Here is a 20,469-nt window from a genome sequence, read left to right as displayed (position 1 = left end):
TCAGCTCTAGGTATCCATTCCCCCCCCCCACAATACTAATTTTATTTATGAATTCTCTGATGCACTCACTTCTGAGTTGGGTGAAGCATTTTCTTGTTCTCTAAATAGAACAATGTTTTGTGTGCCTTAGGAGAAAAACTGCAGTTAGCGACTAATGTTTCCAAAGAATTTAAACAAGGCTTAGTTTCCCTGGAAAGCAGTCTCTTTCCTGATTATTATACACATTTCTTCATATGAGTTCAGTAGCACCTAAAGCCCTTAACAGTAAAGGTCACTTTAAAACTCAAAATATGTGTGGTATTTTAAAGTGCATTGTAGCTGTTTTAAAAATACAAACAATGTACAGCACTGCAAATGGCCTTAGCGAGGAGAGGGGGTGTGTGTGTGTGTGTGTGTGTGTGTGTGTGTGTGTTTACGGTGATGGAAAAGAAAATCTGGGATTTATTAGAAGCTAAGGTTTTTAATAAGTTCTGAAGTCATTGATGGTTGTAGCTGGCTGAGGTAGTTATCGCTTGGTGCTGATGTTTCTGGGTTGGGACTATTGGGACCGTTATAGTAGAGTAGCTAATCTTTTGTGGCCAGTACTGCTTGCCTGTGTTGATAAGTATGATTAACAACTTTAAAAGCCAAATACATTAGCAAATGCCTTATAGCTGCCAGGAATGCTCATGGCCACCCACGCATCACAGCAAAATGAAGAACCAGTTCAGGATCCGAGTACGCCTGAGCCTCTTAGATAAGTAGGCCTCCAAGTTTGGTTCTGAAGTCAGTTTCAATCGAATCATGTAGAGCACTTGATAGAAAGCAATCAGATGTTAGCAAAAAAGTGAGGGATGTGCTTTTGGTTTGCAAGGTTGTAAAAAGATGCTGCTCATGATAGTTTCAGAATCTACTTAGGTCTGCTTTTGTCCTGAAATTTCAAAGCTAACTTTAAAAGAGAAATCTGAGACTTTATTTTTTTTTTTGCAATTTTATTGCATTATAATGCACATGCATTAAAAATTCCGTAATCCAATTTTTGATGGTAACCCTGAATAAAAGTCCGAACTCGGGGCTGCAAACAAATTGAGCAAGGCGATGACTGGTGACATACCCTTCAAAGCAGTGGAAGAAATTCAGTTTAGAAAGTGATCAGCCTGACCGTCATGTGACCAGAGGCTTTATTCCTCCAAACTGGGCTCCCTGGTTGTCGCCATTAGCATCATAATTAAAGCGGGCCTCTGAGTTACACCCAGGAATTGTGGATTTCTCCACCTAGAATTAAAGATAACACCAGTTGAAAACGTAAACCAGTATAATAAGGTTAAGGGTTACTTAACAGTAGGAGTGAAAGGAAAAGACAGGCATGGAATTAGGGTAGACGATCCTGAAGCACGCTGGTGCCAGTTTCCAAGAGGCAAGTCCATTCTTGTGGAATCGTCCCATGTACTATTTGTGAAGTTGGCGTCGCCCCAGCAGGTAGTTTATATTTTCTGCCCACCTGTTGACTTTCTCTGGTCTCAGCTGCTGGATGCCAGAACTCCACATACCTTCCTACCACTCGAGTGCCAAAGTAGGTTCCATTCCTTGGCAACAGAAACCACAAGCGAGCTCTCCAGAGCCTCAGAGTTGTAGGAGAGATACTGCCAAGATGAATATTCTTTTTTTTTTTCATGGCTTATATTCTTCTGAGCCCACAGTTGTGAATGCAGTTATTCTTGCATGATTTTATTTTCTCCATTTTCAGTAGGACTTCTCAATGTACGGCTAACTTTTTATGACAAGCTTTGCCTCTATTACTCTTTTTTTTTTTTCTCTATGTAATGTAAACCAGAAGTTTATAACTTTTGGAATTTTACAAGTATTGAAGTAGAAATCCTACATGTACAGTGGAGCATCACATAGATAAGGCAGTGCTGACATTTTAAACTGTACCTGATGTGGAATTAAGTTCTTACCATTTGAATTCCATGTACAGCTGTCATTGCGCCTTCAGTTCATTCAGAGCCCTCCTGCTGCCGATGTGCAGTCAGACTTTTCTTATGTAATCTTTTCAGATAAAGAAAGTTAAGAAAAAAATCAGTCAGTAATCCAAGTGGTCAAGCCAGTTACCTTGATTATGGTAGGTTGCCTCTACCTGAAAACATAACAGGCTTCGCAGAACTTTCCTTGTTAAACAATATGTACTAACAACAAAGAGAAAATTTGTAACTTTGTAATGAAAAGTAACCTTTCACCAGAAAAAGAAAAGGGATTAAATGTAGTAGGAATTATATGATAGTTTTGTGTTTTTTTAAACCTATTTGTGTGTTCCTCGCTCAGTAGTGTCCAGCACCTGGCGACCTCATGGACTGTAGCCCTCCAGGCTCCTCTGTCCCTGGAATTCTCCAGGCAAGAGTACTGAAGTGGGTTGCCATTTCTTTCTCCAAACAGAGCTTTAGGGATGTTAAATGCTAGAAAAGGGATTTGGGGAGAGTTTGTTTTTAGAGCACAATATAAACTTGAGCTTGTTTGGTTTTCAACATTACCTGAAATGTTTGCTACTGAAATTGTGTTGGAGGCACACACAGTATCCTGAGAACCTGAAAACCACAAGTTGCAACTTGAAAATGGGTTCCATGACCCCAGAGACTGTGGGTGGTCACAGAGCCCTCTTTGTGCACACCTGTGCCTGACCGCAGGACCCCTGCAAGCTAGCACATGCCTCTGCTTGCTCGTGTTCCAAAGGCACACGCACCCAAGCAACTCAGTATCCAAATCTGGAAGCTCGACATGTTCATTGCCATAAGTAAAAGAAACTCAACCATAGAATGTGGTATTTATTTTCTGCTTAAAAATGGGGTAGAAAAAAGGCAGACAGACTCCAGATACCTGTGGGCATGCTAGAGGGATAGTCTGTCACCTACAGCAAGTACAGGAACCAAATCCCACTCAACTAATTTTTTTTTATTATTGTATTTTTTTTTAATTGGAGGATACTTTCTTTATAATATTGTGCTGGTTTCTGCCATATATCAACATGAATCAGCCATAGGCATACATATGTCCCCTCCCTAATTGAACCTCTGTCCCACTCCGTCCCATCCCTCTAGGTTCTCACAGAGCCCTGGTTTGAGTTCCCCGAGTCAGAGAACAAATTTCCACTGGCTATCCATTTTACGTATGGTAATTGATGTTTCCATGCTACTCTCTCAGTGCATCCCACCCTTGCCCACTGAGTCCACAAGTCTATCCTCTATGTCCGCATCTCCACTGCTGCCCTGCAAATAGGCTGATCAGTACCATCTTTCTAGATTCCATATACATGTGTTAATATATGATATTTGCTTTTCTCTTTCTGACTTACTTCATTCTGTATAATAGGCTGTAGGTTTATCTACCTCATTAGGACTGACCCAAATGTTCTTTTTTATGGCTGAGTAATATTCCATTGTATATATGTTCCACAATTTCTTTATCCATTCATCCACTCAGTTAATTTATTTATATGAGTTTTGTGTTGTCACTCATTCATCCATCTGTTCTTCCATACTGTCCAGGGTTTAAAGTTGTTGGAGAGGAACAGGAGAGACAGACCTGACAAATGACTCATCTAGAAAAGTACAGGCATGTTTCTGACTCCATTCTGGAGCAGTGCGACTTCTTTGGTCTTGCTTCCCTGGTACCAGATTTTGACTAAAACATCACTGGGATTCCGTTGGGTAAAGCTAGTAGCTTTTACATTTGTTCTTTTGAACATCTCTAAGACTGCTAAGTGAACAAAATAAGTCTTTGGATAATGCATATAATATGATTCTATTTATGTAAAGATGATTATCTAATGGGTGTGCAACATGGATGTATGTACATATATGTAGCAATGTGTGTGTATTTTACACATATAAAATATGTGTATATACATGTTGTGTGTGTGTGTGCTCAGTCATGGCCGTCTCTTTGTGACCCCATGGTCTGTAGCCCTCCAGGTTCCTCTGTCCCTGAGATTTCCCAGGCAAGAATATTGGAGTGGGTTGCCATTTTCCTCCTCCATGGGGTCTTCCCGACCCAGTGATCAAACCCTCATCTCTTGCATCTCCTGCATTGGCAGGTGGATTCTTTTACCACTGCACCACCTGGGAAGCCCATGTACATGTTATATATACATAAAAAGTTATATGTATATATTACATATATATATATAAAGTTCAGAAAATAGACACTAAGCTGTTCGTAGTGATTAACTCTAAGAAGGGAAGTAGAATTAGGAGTTGTGGATAAAAAGGGGACTTTTGTTTAAAATTTTACAATGAGCATTATTTGATGTAATTAAAATATTTTAAAGAAAAATATCTGTAGGTTGTATTTATCAGTTATTAAAATTATTATAGTGTTTGATTTTACTCTGTGAAGATAATAAAAATTTATTAATAGTGAATGAACCTATATACTACAGGATGACAACCTGTAAGATTTCATATTTATAATTATATTCATAGCATAAAGCAAATAATGGGTAGTACATTTCTGATGTGTTTTTTCCTAGTTTCTTTTTGCCAAGAAATTGGTGGATTACTTAGAATTCAATATCTAAAGCAAATATGACCAAAAGAAGCATCTTTGTCCTGGGCTCTTTAGTCAAGCAAACTTTGAACTTTTGCTGGTATTCTTAAATGCCTTATGAGTTCCAAGCTCTGTACCATCTTTATTAGTGGAGAAAAATTATCAGATTGGTCCTGCACAACTCTTAGATTTTTTTTTTGCCAGATAATAGTAACCAAAGAAGAACTTTTGAGGCAAAACAGGGTCAACTACTTTCCCCCAAAGTCACAACTGAGTCATATTGATAATCCAATGTAGGACCAAATTCTATCAAATATATTGACTTTTATTAACAAGCAAACACACCCCTCCCAACATAAATCAATTCATGTAACCTGTGTACAAGTTTCAAGAAGTTCCAGCTCTTCTTCACTTTCATTTTAGATGCTTCAACCACAGCCTTACATAAAAGACTCAACAGAAGCTTGAGGCAAACACCCAGATTCCAAAAACAGATTGTCTCACCCTTATAGTCTGCATCAGGCAAGCGGAATCTTCTAGAAGTCATGGTTGTGGACATGAACTAAGATTGTCAGATTGATCATGCACAACTCTTAGGTCCTTTCTGGTAAACAAGGGCGGCCAAAGAAGCAAGTTTTGAATTAAAAAAGGATCAACTACTACTCTTTCCAAACTCTTACAACCAAATCATACTGATTACAGGTCTAGGCTTATTTAGGGCTTTAGACTGGGGCATTAGTAACAGAGGTTCAGATCAAGGTCTTACTGGGTTTTTACACTGAAATACTTTGAACCAACATATATTTCTTGAACACTTTAATTCCACCAAGCATGCTAGTCAGTATAACAATTTTCACCAATTGAAACCCATTTTTGACTCTCAGAATGCTACTTGGAGATTGTTGATGTGGAGATGGTTACAAAGGAGGATTTGTAACAGCCAATTCTGAAGTTCAGGCTCCCTTGTCAGAAGGCCAGCTAGATTGTCTCAGACTCTGAATGCTTTATCTGATGCTGACAGCACCTAGTTTATAACTTAAACTAAACAACACACATGTATTATAGTACCAACCATATATGCTCAAGTGTTTTAAAGTACATTACGGATGAGTACTGCAATTAGCTCTTCTTACAGAGGGTTCTGTTACTTGAATTGCAGTTAATCAGAATCAGCCTTTTAAGTGTAGTCGTAATCACCTATATTTTTACTTTCTCCCTCTGGAATGATAGATAACACCTATTGAAAGCTTATACCATGCTCCATGCTCTTATACCAGCATTTTACATGTATTAACCCACTTAATCTTCACAGCACCCGTAAGAGTTGCGTTACTGTTATCCATTTAACAAGGTGAAATCTCAAGTCACTTGTCCATCCTCATGTTGCTTGTACCTGGCACTTTCAAGATTAAAACCCAAGCATTTGGGACATGAAGTAATTTTTTTTGCTGCATGAAAGACAGAACATACTCTAATTCATGAAGCCATACTGCCCTCACCAGCTGCGAAATCCTACTCTTAATTTGCTTTGCACAAATTCTGCACACAAGGCAAATTGTCTACACGTTAAGTTGGAAGGGCTTTTCCATTGATGTGCTGTGTTCCTCTGTCACGTCCCCATTTCCTCACTGTATTTTCCTCTCTATAGAGCTGGTGAGAAATGTTTAATTGTCTGGCCTGGCACTATGCACCGAAGAAAACAATATCCCCAAGGAGTCATATCCATTACCTTTTGGACCAATGCCCTTCTAACAACATGCAGCAGCCATAGACCCAGGGTTTGCTGTTGAAGTTCCACACCCCTCCTGTGAGGCTAGACTTTACTTTTCCTATGTGATCACTAAAGATGTCCTGTTGTTGAAAGGAATTGATGATTGAAGTATTTAAGAATTACAAAACTGAGGGCCAGCAGATCAGGCCTAATCATTATTGCTATTCTTCCTACCTGAACTTGCCCTGTACTTACACTTGGGCATGGAAATTACTTGTGATAGGTAGATGACTTCTTATGCCTAGAATTTTGATAAAAATGGGAAGCTTCACATGTCATGCCCTTTACGCTGCCACCTGGTTTGATCCTTAAAAGCATTTTTTTGTCCCAAACATGGACAGTGTTCCTTTTTAAGTACTAATTTACCTGGGACACATGTCTATTGGTCTTTTGACCATGAACATAGGCAGAGTTGGATTAGACAGGTTTCTGGCATCTTCCAGTTGATGGTTGTGGGCAGAACTCACACATACATGTGGCTAGGTCATACAGTGCCTAGGTTGACCTGGTTCTAGGGAAGACAGGTGCCAATCTGAAAGCAAAATCCAAATCCTGAGTCCCACCCAGTGCTCATTTGACTCCTCAGTATTTTTCTTTCTTTGCCATAAATTCACTCTCTGCCTACAACTTCTCTTCTGCACATGCTCCTGACCACTGGCAGTCTGGTGCCTCTCACCAGTATCTGCCTCAGCTTCCTGATGTGTGTGCTCAGCCGCTCGGTCACACCCGAATTTTTGTGACCCCATCAACTGTAGCCCATCAGGCTCCTCCATCCGTGGGGATTCACCAAGCTAGAATACTGGAGTGGGTTGCCATGCCCTCCTTTAGGGGATCTTCCCAATCCAGGGATCGAACCCAGGTCTCCCACATTGCAGGTGGATTCTTTACCATCTGAGCCACCAGGGAAGCCCAAGAATACTGGAGTGGGTTGCCTATTCCTTCTCCAGGGGGTCTTCCCAACCCAGGAATCGAACCGGGGTCTCCTGCACTGCAGGTGATGCCTCATGTGTATTTCAGATGTCTGCATATAGAATTTCATTCTATGGAGGTACCTTAATATATTTGTAAGGTCCCTGTTGGTGGGCATTTAGGTAGTTTGCAGTCTTTGGTGATTACAAATAATACTGAAATTAAAACTTGGGGTTTTTTCTTTTGTACATATGCCTGCAAATATCTCCAGAAAAAAAATTTCTCAAGGTAGTATTTCTTTATGGTCTCACTGTTCGACATTCAGGGACCTCATTTCTCCAGCCAGGGATTGAACCCATGCCCCCTGCACTGAGAGCATGGAGTCTTAACCACTGGACTTCCAGGGAAGTCCCTCAAGGTAGTATTTTCTTTGACTTATCTCCTTTGACTCTCTTGGCTATGCAGCTGCCTATAGAACCCTTCCTTTTTTACCCTCATCCTTCAAATTAGAGTCTTTATGACCTGTTGCTTAAATTATTACAATAGCCTCCTAAGTGTTTCAGTCTGCCTATTCTCTCCTTTATGCGTGTGTGCATGCTCTGTCGCTTCAGTTGTGTCCAACTCTTTGTGACTCTATGGACCATAGCCTACCAGGCTCCTCTGTCCATGAGATTCTCTGGGCAAGAATACTGGACTGGGTTGCCATGCCCTCCTCCAGGGGATCTTCCCAACCCAGGGACTGAACCTGCATCTCCCACATTGAAGGCAGATTCTTTACTGCTGAACCACTGGAGAAGCCTCACTCTCTCCTTTATAATCAGTCCTAAATAGGGTTTCTTGATTTCACTGCTCAGATTATGTTATACTCATGCTCAAAGATCTCCAAAGGCCCATGACTGCTGGTTGAACTTAGTATAAACTCGCCATGCCCCCTCCCAGGTATCAAGACCACACCACAGCATGGTTCCTCCTTGCCTTGGGAGTCTCATACCCCTGTGATTCTCCCATATGTTCCCTGTGCTTCAGCAGAACCAGATGGTTCACTGTTTCCGTAGCTTGCTTTGTCCCTTTCTCTGTGCCTTTGAGCTCATTCTTTACTGCGGAAGACTCCTCCTCTTTCAAGTGTCCTCCCTTATCTCTGCCCATGCAGATCCTCCCCAAGCTTGAATGCTACCACCCCAGTCGTGTTTTCTGCTTCTCCCACCCCCAACTCCCCAAACGATGTGATCTCTCCCCCTTGAGCCCCAGCTGCACTCTCCCTCCCCCGCTGTTCTCATATCCTCTTTTGGATTGTAATCCTTCGTGTTGCCTGTGGTAAATCTGCTGCTGCAAGCATATATCTGCTGCAAGCCTCGTAGAATTCCTTGCATATCATAGAAGTAAAAAAGGACTCATTAGGTTAAATCTTCACACTCGGTAAATTCTCTTACCCCAAATTGATATAATCCTTCAGCTTATGGGAAAGAGATCATACACCTGAAGCCATTATGAAAGTAGGTTAACTTTCCAGTGCATTTGGTCAAGAAGTCAAAACCACTCTGGCAGTGGAAGGCAGGCCGAGTAGGAGTAGGAACTCAACTCATCTGCCTTTCCTTGCCCCTGGAGGGGTCCACAGCTGCCCCTGACACAGCCCACACGGAGCAGAGTTCCTCTGGATTTAGAAAGCTTCTTGCCAGCCACAGCCAACAAGGACTTCCACCCCCTATTAGGAAGAATTTACTCTTAACAATCCATGTACTTTCATTAAAGCGATGTTTGTAAACATCCTGGTTCTTGACTCACACTCATGTCAGCAGATGGCATTCTGTTGGGAAGAAGTGAGGAAGGGGAGATGGTTAGGGGTGAGTGTAGAAGGCTAGATCAGATCAGGGGTCCACAAGCAAAGATTCTCTCTTTTGAGTGACCCAGAAATCTTTTTTCCCCACACAAACCTCGCATTTGACAGTCCTGGAAGGACACACATGGAGTCTCAGCCTTGAAGAACCTGGTTTTCCAACTGCAAGCCTGGGTTTCTCACTGTCATCTGCAATTCCTCATTTACAGTGAGTGGCTCTTATCTAGTTCAGTTTCTCACTCATTTACATATTCAGTGAACACCAATTGTGTATGTCCCTGCTCTTAAGGGACTGAAAGACAGATGAGACGTGATGGTTCCCAGATTCTTTTGTGAAAATGCAGAAGGACTACTAAGGTTTCAGACTTACTACTCAACCCCATTCTGACCTGTACTTACCACATCTGCCCTCACTGTAGAGTTCAGATATTCAAAATCTGAGTTATTATTAGGCAGTGGTATTTCGTTTGGTACCATCCTTTGCCAGATTCAATATTAATAGTATTTAATATTCTCTCTATTGTTGAAAAGAACAATACAAAAGTTGAAATAGTAACAACAGTATATTTTATCATCTTATCTTAATTTTTAAATCACCCATCTGGTCTCTGGATCTTTACCCTCTGCCTTTTTTGTTTGGGGCCACTGTCCAAGAAATAGAACTGTGACTTGAATCCAGGTCTTCTGACTCTGGGTCCTGGTGCCATCTTCAAATCCTTAGCCTTATTTTAGCAGCACTCATGAGGATATTTGCAATAGACATTTAGCCTTTCTACCCGATAAGGTTTGATTACTCTTGACTGTGCAAAGTATGTAAACCTGAAAGTGTTGGCCTAGTGATTCCAGAGCAGACTGGTGTTACATGGTCAAGTATACTTGGTAGAGCAGTCTTCTGTCTCTCTTGAACCTGAAATGCATCCCATCCCTTCTCTTGACTCACCAAGTTCATCAGTAGCATGAGTACCAGCAGACCCTGTCTCTCAGGGGTTGCAGTGTCATCTAAATGTGAATGATGACCTCTGTTTTAGGATAGAAAAGTGCAAGCACACCAATCTGATACTCTTTTATTTGGATTTTTTTTTCCATTTTCTCCTTGGAATCAGTTTTCATAATTTTAACATGTTAAAAAATATCCGGTCACGTGCATTTGTGTGTGTTTGTGTGTGTGTGTGAGTCACAGGCATCTTCTTTTGAGACTCACTAGGCTTGGAAGAACCTAAGCCTGGTGAGAATGCTTCCCCCTGCCCTGTGAAGTTTCAGGTCAGCTAACCGTGGGGTTTGTTATATAACCTACACGCCAAGCACTGGCACGAGGGGACCTCAGGCAAGGATCGCCCCTCTTGGTTTGTGACAGACGGGCAGCTTTCTCCTCTAATATGTGCCATAGCTACGGAGCCAGATTGGAAGGAGAGGATTTATAGGAAATCCAGCTGTGAGTTTTCGGGGTTTTTTTTTTCCTCTTAGAGCTGGAGGCGGGGCCAAAACCAACCTCAAACCAGGCATACCATTGATCAGGCTAGAATGATGTGGAACACAGTCTCACAGACAACAGCTAAGCGCAGGGGAAATATTAGCTGGCAGAGATAACGAAGAGGAAACACTCAGTGACAGACGCACCATCTGTCAGTTTCAGAGAAGCGATTTTCAAGAAGGCAGAAAATGAAGAAGAGAGTGGTTTTGTTTCAAAGGTACAGCACAGCCTTAAGGACGTTTTAAACAAAGTGAGCCTGTATTTCATAGAAGAGGTCCTGGCGGTGGGTAAGACAGCAGTTACTTCCTAGTTGTACTGGGAGTTTTTGTTATTGATACATAAAGTTTTCTTTGTAGTATACTTGATATCTAGAAGGACAATCTTTTAACAAGAACTTGATTTAAAATGGAAATCAGTGTCTCATTTTGATTATTCACTTTAAAGACATTGGAAAGTTACAGGAAGATATTTATTTACTCTATTTAACCTCAGAGAATTGCTTTTATCTCAGATAGACTAGAGATATTGATATCAGAACTGTCTTATTTTTTTGAACTATGGGCTAAATTACTGGAATCTTCCTCAAAGGTAATTTAGTGAGAAAGTGCCATCTCTCAGATTTAAGAGGCTGACAGAAAATGCTGTCTATTGGATCTTTACTTCCCTGGGATCAGTTGCATTAATAGCCATAACTGTGATCTAAACTTCTACGTGCCTTTCCTAATAGCATTATTGTGTTGATGTAGTTTTTAAAGGAGGCTACTTCTTAATCTTCTTTATAAGCTGCTAGGTGAAACAATCCTGCTGTGTGTGTTTAATACATTTTCAAAGGTGTTAGTTTTAGAACAAAGTTGGACTTGTGCTGTGTTTGTTACTGTATGTTATATCTACGTAGTCTGCATTTGATGTCACATGTCATATGTTTTGTTACGCTGAGATTTGTCTAGTTCCGAACAGTCTAAAGCAGCACTTTGGAATCATAAGCTTATATGAGCAATAGCAAGAAGTTTTGAGTCAGATCACAGGAGCCCCTGTATTAGAAAAAGGCAGTTCTCTTACAATTCACACAGGCAAAAGGGGCTCATTTTGCCTCAGCGTTAGCCAACTGTCTAGTCCAAACCAGAAGTGGAAGCACTGGCTGTAAACTCGCAAAACCACTCAGTGTTATGGCCCAATATGGATGTCAGAACTTTGTAGCATGTGTGGGAACATGGCTGCAGTCCAACGTCTGGAATCATTTATCTTCTGGGAGAGTCCAGAAGACAACTGCTTCATGCATTTTACAGAAATCCTAGCTGATTGATTTCATTTACATAGGGCAAGCATAGTGACTGATGGCGGGGCGACCACAAGTGGGGGAGAAGTATTGATCTATTTCTGCTTTTCCTGACATCCTGATCTCATTAGTGTCCCGGCACCTTTGAATGAGATTGTGCCATTACGAGCAACCATATGGTTTCTACAGGGCCCTTTCCACCCGTTTCGTAATAAATGCCACATTGATGTCTTTTCTCGTTGTGGGGAGTCAGGAACTGAAAGTTGAACATTTGTCTTACTGTCTTTTCAGAAGTTTAACCTATTTCCTATTAGATTTGAGGAGTGCAAGAAAGAAAATACCAGTAGACACAGTTCTGCTTAGGCTCATCGCAGCTTAGGCAGTGAGATTTTAGAGATGTGTGCAAGATGGTCTTTCTAAAATTCTGGAACATACTCTTTGGGATGCATAGACTTGTATCTGTGTGTGAGGATATCAGCTTTGCCAGCCAGTATTTTCTGGAGAGCTAAGTTCACATGTGCTGACATATGCTGACTTGTGACAGGGTAACATCCAGATCTTTTTCTAACTTGTGAAAGAATATTTGCCAGTTTCTAACAATACCCATGTCAGACTGGGTGAAGACATTTTGAATTTATTTCAAGGACTAAGGTAACAGTCAGAAGTCTTGGATTTCAGCCACTACCCTTATGCTGACTACTTTGGTGACCTTAAGGAAGATAGCTAACCTTTTAAGAAATCTGTTTCACTGCTTTAAAATATAGTGAATATTTCTAGCCATCTCTGATTTCCAGAGACACTTCAAATGTCAGCAAGATACTAATAATGTGTCTTGCTCTGTTACTTTTTAGGATATATGTCATTTATGAAGTAGCCTCTGTTTCCTTAGACTGGAAAAGCTGAAAAATTCTGGGTCACTGGAAAGAAGATTCTGTAATTTTACACAGTAGTACTTTTGTTTGCAACAGCTACTCTTGAAGATACTTGTACTGATCTTTTTTCTTTATGTGGAATTATCCTTTGATTTTCTCATTACAGTTTCTGGCATTGTGAAATACCAGGCATTCTCCCAAACAGGTTGAAGTTGTAGAAGTTGGGTTAAGATTGGTGCAATGCTGCTTTGGTCTAGTATGGTTAAATATATATAATTTTTAAAATTCCTAATACAAGGAAATAAATGATAGTGCAAACTAGGTTATCTAATATTTTCTAACATATATATACCCTGGTGGCTTAAACGGTAAAGTGTCTGCCTACAATGCGGGAGACCCGGGTTCAATCCCTGGGTTGGGAAAATCTCCTGGAGAAGGAAATGGCAACCCACTCCAGTATTCTTGCCTGGAAAATCCCATGGACAGAGGAGCCTGGTGGGCTACAGTCCATGGGGTCGCAGAGTCGGACACAACTGAGCAACTTCACTTTCACTTTCACTTACACACACACACACACACACACACACACATATATATGCATATAAATAGTGGCTCAGATGATAAAGAATCTGCCTGCAATGCAGGAGACCCAGATTTGATCCCTGGGTCAGGAAGATCCCCTGGAAAAGGGAATGGCTACCCATTCCAGTATTCTTGCCTAGAGAATTCCGTGGGCAGAGGAGCCTGGCAGGCTCCAGCCCATGGGGTCACAAAGAGTTGAATACACTTAGCAACTAAACAACAACATATAAAATATTAAAAGATAGGAACCGTTAGTGTGTTTTCATTTTAAGCCATTTTATTTGAAGTGATAAACATGAGAGCAAGTTAGGATAGTGCAAACGGCATCAGAACTCAAACCTGCCAATCTCAGCTGCCAATACCACCACACTCCATACAAAACCATCCTTCTGGGCACTCTTCTTAAAAGTGCTGGTGATCAAATAATGTCTGTGGAATGAATGAACAAGTCAATCTTTTGGTATCTTTCTGAAGATATTATCTTGTTCATGGTATACTATCATCACACATTCTCAGGATGGAGTCTGAGTACCCATCTGTGGGTACTTATTACAGTGTGATAGCATATAGACTGTTTTAGGCTGGTATCTGTCATCACCAGTAGACAAACTGTTAACCAAGTTAGTCCTACCTGAATCTTACTAATTGCACTTAGCTAACTAAAAAACAGGGCTTTCCAGGGAGCATAGTGGTAAAAATCTGCCTGCCAATACAGGAGATGCAAGAGATGTGAGTTCCATCCCTGGGTCGGGAAGATTCAATGGAGCAGAAAATGGCAACCCACTCCAGTATTCTTGCCTGGAAAATTCCATAGACAGAGGAGCCTGGTGGGCTGTGGTCCACGGGGCCGCAAAGAGTCAGACATGACTGAGCACACAGCACATAACTAAAAATTAAAGCTATCCATCAATTCTCTCTGTTGGGAGAGAGCCTTGATATATTTGTGACTAGATATATTTTAAAAAGAAAATATAGTCATCTTCTTGAAAAGCAGTTTGGCTGCATTTATGAAGACCCTCTTACCCAGTAAATCCCCTTCTAGGAAATTATCCTAAGGAAGTGGTTTAAAAAAAAAATTCACAGTAGCTAAATCTTTCCAAAGACAGCATGATATTATTCATAAATAATATGAAAAATGACAAATAAATTGACATTAGCATTATCTTAATAATCATAATAAAGTTTTTAATAATCCACAGGCTAACTGATCAATGATATATAATTGTATTGATTTCAATGCTGCCTTTTTTAGACTCTTTGCAAAGAACCAGGAATATACTTGAAGCCATCAAGTTTACAACTTCTTACCAGGCTTATAATTTGACTCCTCTCCCTTTTTTCTTTAATTTAGAAATTGTTGAAAATAAGGTAATCTCTGAGGCCAAAATTTTAAAACTCTGTAAAGAAACAATAATCTTAGCATCAGGAGAGGCCTAAAAGGCCTGTCTTATCCATTTTTATTAAAAAGTAGACTCACTGAGAGAGATGGAAATTCTAACTGGTTTAACTTTTTTCTTGAACTGAAGTTAAAAAGGGAAAACTTGAATCTACGTGTTAAATGACTATGAAGAAAACTATGTAAATTGTGGAAGCCTTTTATAATCCCTCATTTAATCTCCTTTTACATGGAATAACTGGCAGAAGTAAATCCATTTTATCATAATAGTTTCTGCAAGTTATATCAGGATAAACCGCAGGAATACAGGAAGTAATCTCCTCTCAAATCAGGGCCCTGTGGTCAGTTGAACCCTGATCTGACTTAGATGTTGTACAGCTTCAGTGATAAATTGATCGGGGGCCTCACTGCTGAGATCTACTGTCCACCACTCACCTCTTTGTTCAAGAGGAAGGGTTTTATTTTTTCACTTCTTGGGATAATCCTTGAAATGGACCCCCACTCATGATGCCCTTCCCTGAAGCTCTTGGTAAAGAGGCCAGATCAAAGAACTGCTGGTGGGCAGGACATTTCCCCAGCAGGCCTGGCCGCTTTGTCTTAAAAGGGCAGAAAAGCGTGTGCCTTCTTTAAAGACATTTCTAAATGGTCCTTTTGGGCATCCTGCCCACCAAGTAACGCAAGTCCCTGCTTCAGAGCACTCCCTGTGTAAACAGTGAAGGAATGCCAACTTCAAAAATGAATACAAACCCAGTTGATCAGCAAGCGAATAAATCCCCACATGGGCCACAACCAAGCCCAGGAGTAAATGTCAGAGCATCAGGGCAGGGGTGGAGGGAACAGGGAAAGTGGAGCCCTGGGGGCTCATCCTAGAGGAAATCTGAGTCTTCATAATCAGGAAAGCTCCTTGAAGTGGCCTCCTTCTTAGTTAAGCTGTGAGAGTGAGGACAAGCACCTTCCCAGGGTAGTTTGGCATGGTAGCCTACAAGCTGCTGTGGTAGTTTGCACCTTGGCAGCGGCTTTCACACACCAGATGAAGGTGGTCAGTTTTGTAGCCTGAGCCGAACCAGGCTGGTTGTCTGAGCTAGAGGCGCATGAGAGAGCCAGCTGCTAAAATCCCCAGCCCAGGGAGCTCTGACAAAATACCAAGGAAGGGCGTGAGTGCAGCCAGCGAGCTAGGGGGGAAGGAGTTCAAGGCGGTAGTGCCCTTCCCCTTCAGCCTCTGCACAGGAGGGAGCCCGTTACTTTACTACAGTCTGCAAAAGGCAGCCGGACCCTGTCTGAATTGTTGCTGTGGGTCTAGAATTTAAGCTCACTCTACTGCCTCAGAGAAGATTATGCTCTAAAAGCTTCTTGGAATTACTGGTTCTGTACTTGCTGCAAGAGAACAATGATTTAGAACAATCTCCTGAGAACCACTGTTCTTTCTACATGTGCTTATTATCCTGCACGCTGGACTGTTTGTACTGGGCCTGACCAGGGAGCTGCTATACACATTATGAGCAGGTCTAGGGAGGAGAAACCCAGCACGCACGAGATACCCTTGAATTAACCATAAATTATTCCATGAAAAGAACCCTTATGTAACATGGAGGCATTCTGTCTGCTGTTCTTTGAGTCTTGCAAGTACTTGAATAAAACCACAAGATGGTTAAACAACAATAGTGGGTGCTCAGTTTAAATAAAAGCAGTTTATTTGCAGTGGAGTGTCGAACTCCAAACTGACTTCTCCGTGCCAGGCATTACCTCAGAGAGAAATAAGATATGTGTAGCTTTAGAGTTTACTACCAAAGTCTCCAACTCCGTGTTGGTTTAAGCTATAATTTTATTTTTCTTGTCAGTCACCTTGACATTCACTGATTTGGTGTTGGTATATTCTTCTGTAAAGGATCTAAATGCCTATCTTACTTCATTTCCCTTGTCTCGCGATCCATAGCTAGTAACATTGCATATTGCATTTCAGCAAACATCTATTGATCATTGACTAAGTGTGAGGAGCTTGGAGAAGCAGACAGACCTGTGACGCCTGCTCAGGGATGTTATAGTCCCGTCTTTCAGGCAAATATGGACACAGTTCAAGGAAGAATGACTTTTATATTAATTAGAATCATAAGGAGATACACTATGGAGCACACGTTTAAATCAGCTGGAAGAATCGGAGAGCTCCATGGACAATATGACATTTGAGCACAGTCTGGAAACACCAAGAGATGTTAATTTAGGGCAAGATAGAAAACAGACATTCAGAGATAACAGAATATATGTCAAAAGACATGAACACTTTATTTTTAATGTTTATCTTTACTTTTTAAGTATTTATGTTTATCTGGCTGCACTGGGTCTTTGCTGTGGCACATGAACTCTCAGTGTGGTGTGTGGGATCTAGTTCTCTGACCAGGGATCAAACCCAGGGCCCCTACGCTGGGAGTGCTGAGTCTTAGCCACTGGACCTTCAGGGAGGTCCCAAAACATGAAGACTTTAAAGTGATGTATGTGTTCAAGAATAGACACAGGGTCCCCCGGAGTGGTCAGCATGACTAGACTTCAGGGGGTATGAGGAGACAGCTACATCAGAAAACGGGCCTGAAAAGGCAATTGGGGTTAGAGCTCTGAAGGCTTTTAGATGCTATTTCCTCAGTCACACGTGGTTATTGAGAATTTATGAGAAGGCTGATTTTTAGTGCAAGTGTTTGTTGCTCAGTCGTGTCTAAGTCTTTGTGACCCCATGAACTGTAGCCCGTCAGGTTCCTCTATCCATGGAATTTTCCAGACAAGAACACTGGAGTGGGTTGCCATTTTCTTCTCCAGGGGATCTTCCTGACCCAAGGATCAAACTGGGGTCTCCTGCATTGCAGGCAGATTCTTTACTAGGTGATTTTTAACTTGTAATTTGGGAGGAATGTTCTGGTAAAAGGGTAGATTGAAGAGGAAGCGATGATACCATATATAGGTCCATCCATAGCCCATATCCCTCCATTCCATCAACAAATATTATTTGGGGATCTGTTGTGCGTCAGGCCCAATTTTAGGCTATGGAGATACATCAATGAGCAAAATAGCAGAACGATATTTCCTGCCCTCGTGGAGCTTATGTTCTAATGGAGGAGACATACAGGGAACAACATAAATGTATATTTTAGTGGCAATTGGTAAGAAAAATGAGTACAACAGGGCAAGATGGTATGAATGTGAGCAAGAGGGATTAAGTTTTGTGAAAAGGTGGCTGGGGAAAGTCTCTTTGAAGAAGGGACTCAAATGAAGATGCAAAGGAAGGAGAGTGGAAGAGAGCATCTGTGGATTCTGAGGCAAGAGCATTCCTCATGTCAAATGAGGAATGAGAAAAGGCTAAGGCTCTGGTGCAGGTGAGTCTGGGGTGCTCAAGAGATGACTATCTAGTTGAGCCAGTCCTGAACAGAAGAAGGAGGAGAAAAAAGGGAGATATTTCAACAAAAGCATCCCTCCATGACTGGTGGGTTTGGTTAATAAGGAAAAGGTCAAAGAGGACTTGGGAGAGGAGGAGCATGGGTTTACACTGAATGACTCAGGTCCAAGTATTTGGTGTTAAGACAGTTTTGTAGGGTGGTCTGGATGACCTCATCAAAGGAAGAAGTGAAATCAGCCATGAGTCAGTAAGTAGTATGGGATGAGGGCTGGGAACTGGTAATCAGTTGCACAGTTTGATCTAGCTGCTGAGAGGAATAGGAAAAGAACTCTACAGCATGTGACTAAAGGACAGATGAACAGTGTTTTTAGCTTACCTGTGGCTTGTTTATCTGCTCAGCAAACACATATTAGCACTTACTGTGTGACTAGCGCTGTACTGAATGTGAACATATGAAAGAAGAGTGTGCCTACTGACAGAGAGGACAGAACATTTCTAAATATACAGAATTTGTTCCCTTATTAGATTGGAGAGGGCTTCCCTGGTAGCTCAGTTGGTAAAGAATCTGCCTGCAGTGCAGAAGACCCAGGTTCGATCTCTGGGTTGGGAAGATCCCCTGGAGAAGGAAAAAGCAACCCACTCCAGTATTCTTGCCTGGGAAATCCCGTACAGCGGAGCCTGGCAGGCTACAGTCCATGGGGTCTCAAGAGTCGGACATGGCTTAGCTACTAAACCACCATTAGATTGGAGAGAATGAGATAATGTAATATTTAACTTCTCACAATAAGCCCACTCACAATACAGACAGCTTTTACTGGGCTGATTCTTAAGAGGTCCATATTAAAACAAAAACAAAACCAAAAAATGTACTCTTCCCTCGTGTATAGAATTGATTCAATTAGAACCAAATAGTTGTAATTTTCAACAATTGTGTGTTGTGTGTGCACTCAGCCATGTCTGATTCTTTGCAACCCCATAGACTTTAACCCTCCAGGCTCCTCTGTCCATGAAATTCTCCAGGCAAGAACACTGGAGTGGGTTGCCATTTCCTCCTCCAGGTGATCTTCTTGACCCAGGGATCAAACCTGCATCTCTTGTGACTCCTGCCTCGGCAGGCAGATTCTATACCAGCTGTGCCACCCGGGAAGACCTGCTTAAATTTGTCTGTAAAACTGAGTTTCCAATCAGCATGCTTTGAGGTACATCTCATGGATATGGGTGTGCTCTAAATGGGTCTAGGGATGCTGAAGATACTAATCCCCTCAGCCTTTGGGCTGGCTGAGTAGGGCCTGGGGTAGCCAAAGACACCATCTGGCTCTAGCAACCTGGTCATTCACCCCCGTGTGTGGTAAAAATGCAGCGTAGGCCAGGTTGAGAAGAAAAGGTTGGGAGGCATGTGATCAGAGATGGCCCTCCAATATGCCGGATCTTTACTCCATGTTTCCAAGCACAGTGGCTTCACACTCTCGAATGTACATGCCTGTTAATAACAAGATTTTGAGCAGTATTCTCTGTATAGCTATCTGTAATCTCTGCTTTGGGGGTGTTTTTTTGTTTGTTTTTGTTTTTGGCTGTACCACTCAGCTTGTGGAATCTTAGTTCCCCAATCAGGGATTGAACTCAAGGCCATAGCAGTGAAAGCAGAGTTCTAACTACTGGACTTCCAGGGAGCTCCCTGTATTTTTTACAAAAAATACATGTTCACTGTTATTAATTATCTCAAGTCATAAAGACCAAAGATCATCAGCAATTACATACATATTCATTTCAAACAATCTTCTAGAGGATTTTAATTATTCCAGTTGACTTCTTGTCAGGTCTGAATATATTTTCATTGTTCTTACCTTGTAGATGTGATTGCTATAGTCCCAGTACTGGAGGGAGGGAAATTTCAGCTTTGTCACTTTCTTGTTGAATACTTGTGCTAGTAATTAATATCATCTTCTCTCCATTCTTTCTCTGCAAGAATCTTTTTAAGTGACTTCTCCATTTTATGAAGGTTAGTTTGATTAAAAGTAAGCAATGTATTGGGCTTCCCTTGTAGCTCAGTTGGGAAAGAATCTGCTTGCAATTCAGGAGACCCAGGTTTGATTCCTGGGTCAGGAAGATCCCCTGGAGAAGGAAATGGCAACCCACTCCAATATTCTTGCCTGGAAAATCTCATGGACAGAGGAGCCTGACAGGCTACAGTCCATGGGGCCGCAAGAGTTGGACACGACTTAGCAACTAAACGACCACCACCAAGCAATGTATTCCACGTATTTTCTCAATCAGGTACATATATGCTGCCATGCATCATGACACTTGGCAATACTGGAAATGTGCATGGACTTATGATGACCAGTGACCCCTGCTCTGTGCTGTGACTCTCACACTCCCCCAGAATCCACTGGCAGGCTTGCAGCTTGAGTGAGGGTGTGTGTGCTCTGCGTGCTCAGTCATGTCCAGCTCTTTGCGACCC

The 20,469-nt window shown here is 41.6% G+C and overlaps 1 protein-coding gene and 1 long non-coding RNA gene across 7 annotated transcripts in view; one reads left to right on the top strand and one right to left on the bottom strand.

Moving 5' to 3' along the window:
- STARD13 (StAR related lipid transfer domain containing 13) overlaps positions 1 to 20,469 on the top strand; it is a 495,175-nt gene that overhangs the window by 389,052 nt on the left and 85,654 nt on the right. The window lies entirely within an intron of this gene.
- LOC139036359 (uncharacterized) lies at positions 1,011 to 9,208 on the bottom strand. Its single transcript, XR_011489148.1, has 3 exons — positions 9,130 to 9,208; positions 1,938 to 2,028; positions 1,011 to 1,254 (listed from the first exon to the last, which is right to left on the bottom strand). It is a non-coding gene; the product is annotated as an uncharacterized lncRNA (long non-coding RNA).

The sequence above is a fragment of the Odocoileus virginianus genome, chromosome 8 (assembly GCF_023699985.2).
Source record: "Odocoileus virginianus isolate 20LAN1187 ecotype Illinois chromosome 8, Ovbor_1.2, whole genome shotgun sequence".
Taxonomy (NCBI): Eukaryota; Metazoa; Chordata; class Mammalia; order Artiodactyla; family Cervidae; genus Odocoileus; species Odocoileus virginianus.
Note: the sequence above shows the minus strand (reverse complement) of the source record. Positions and strands in the feature narration are given on the sequence as shown.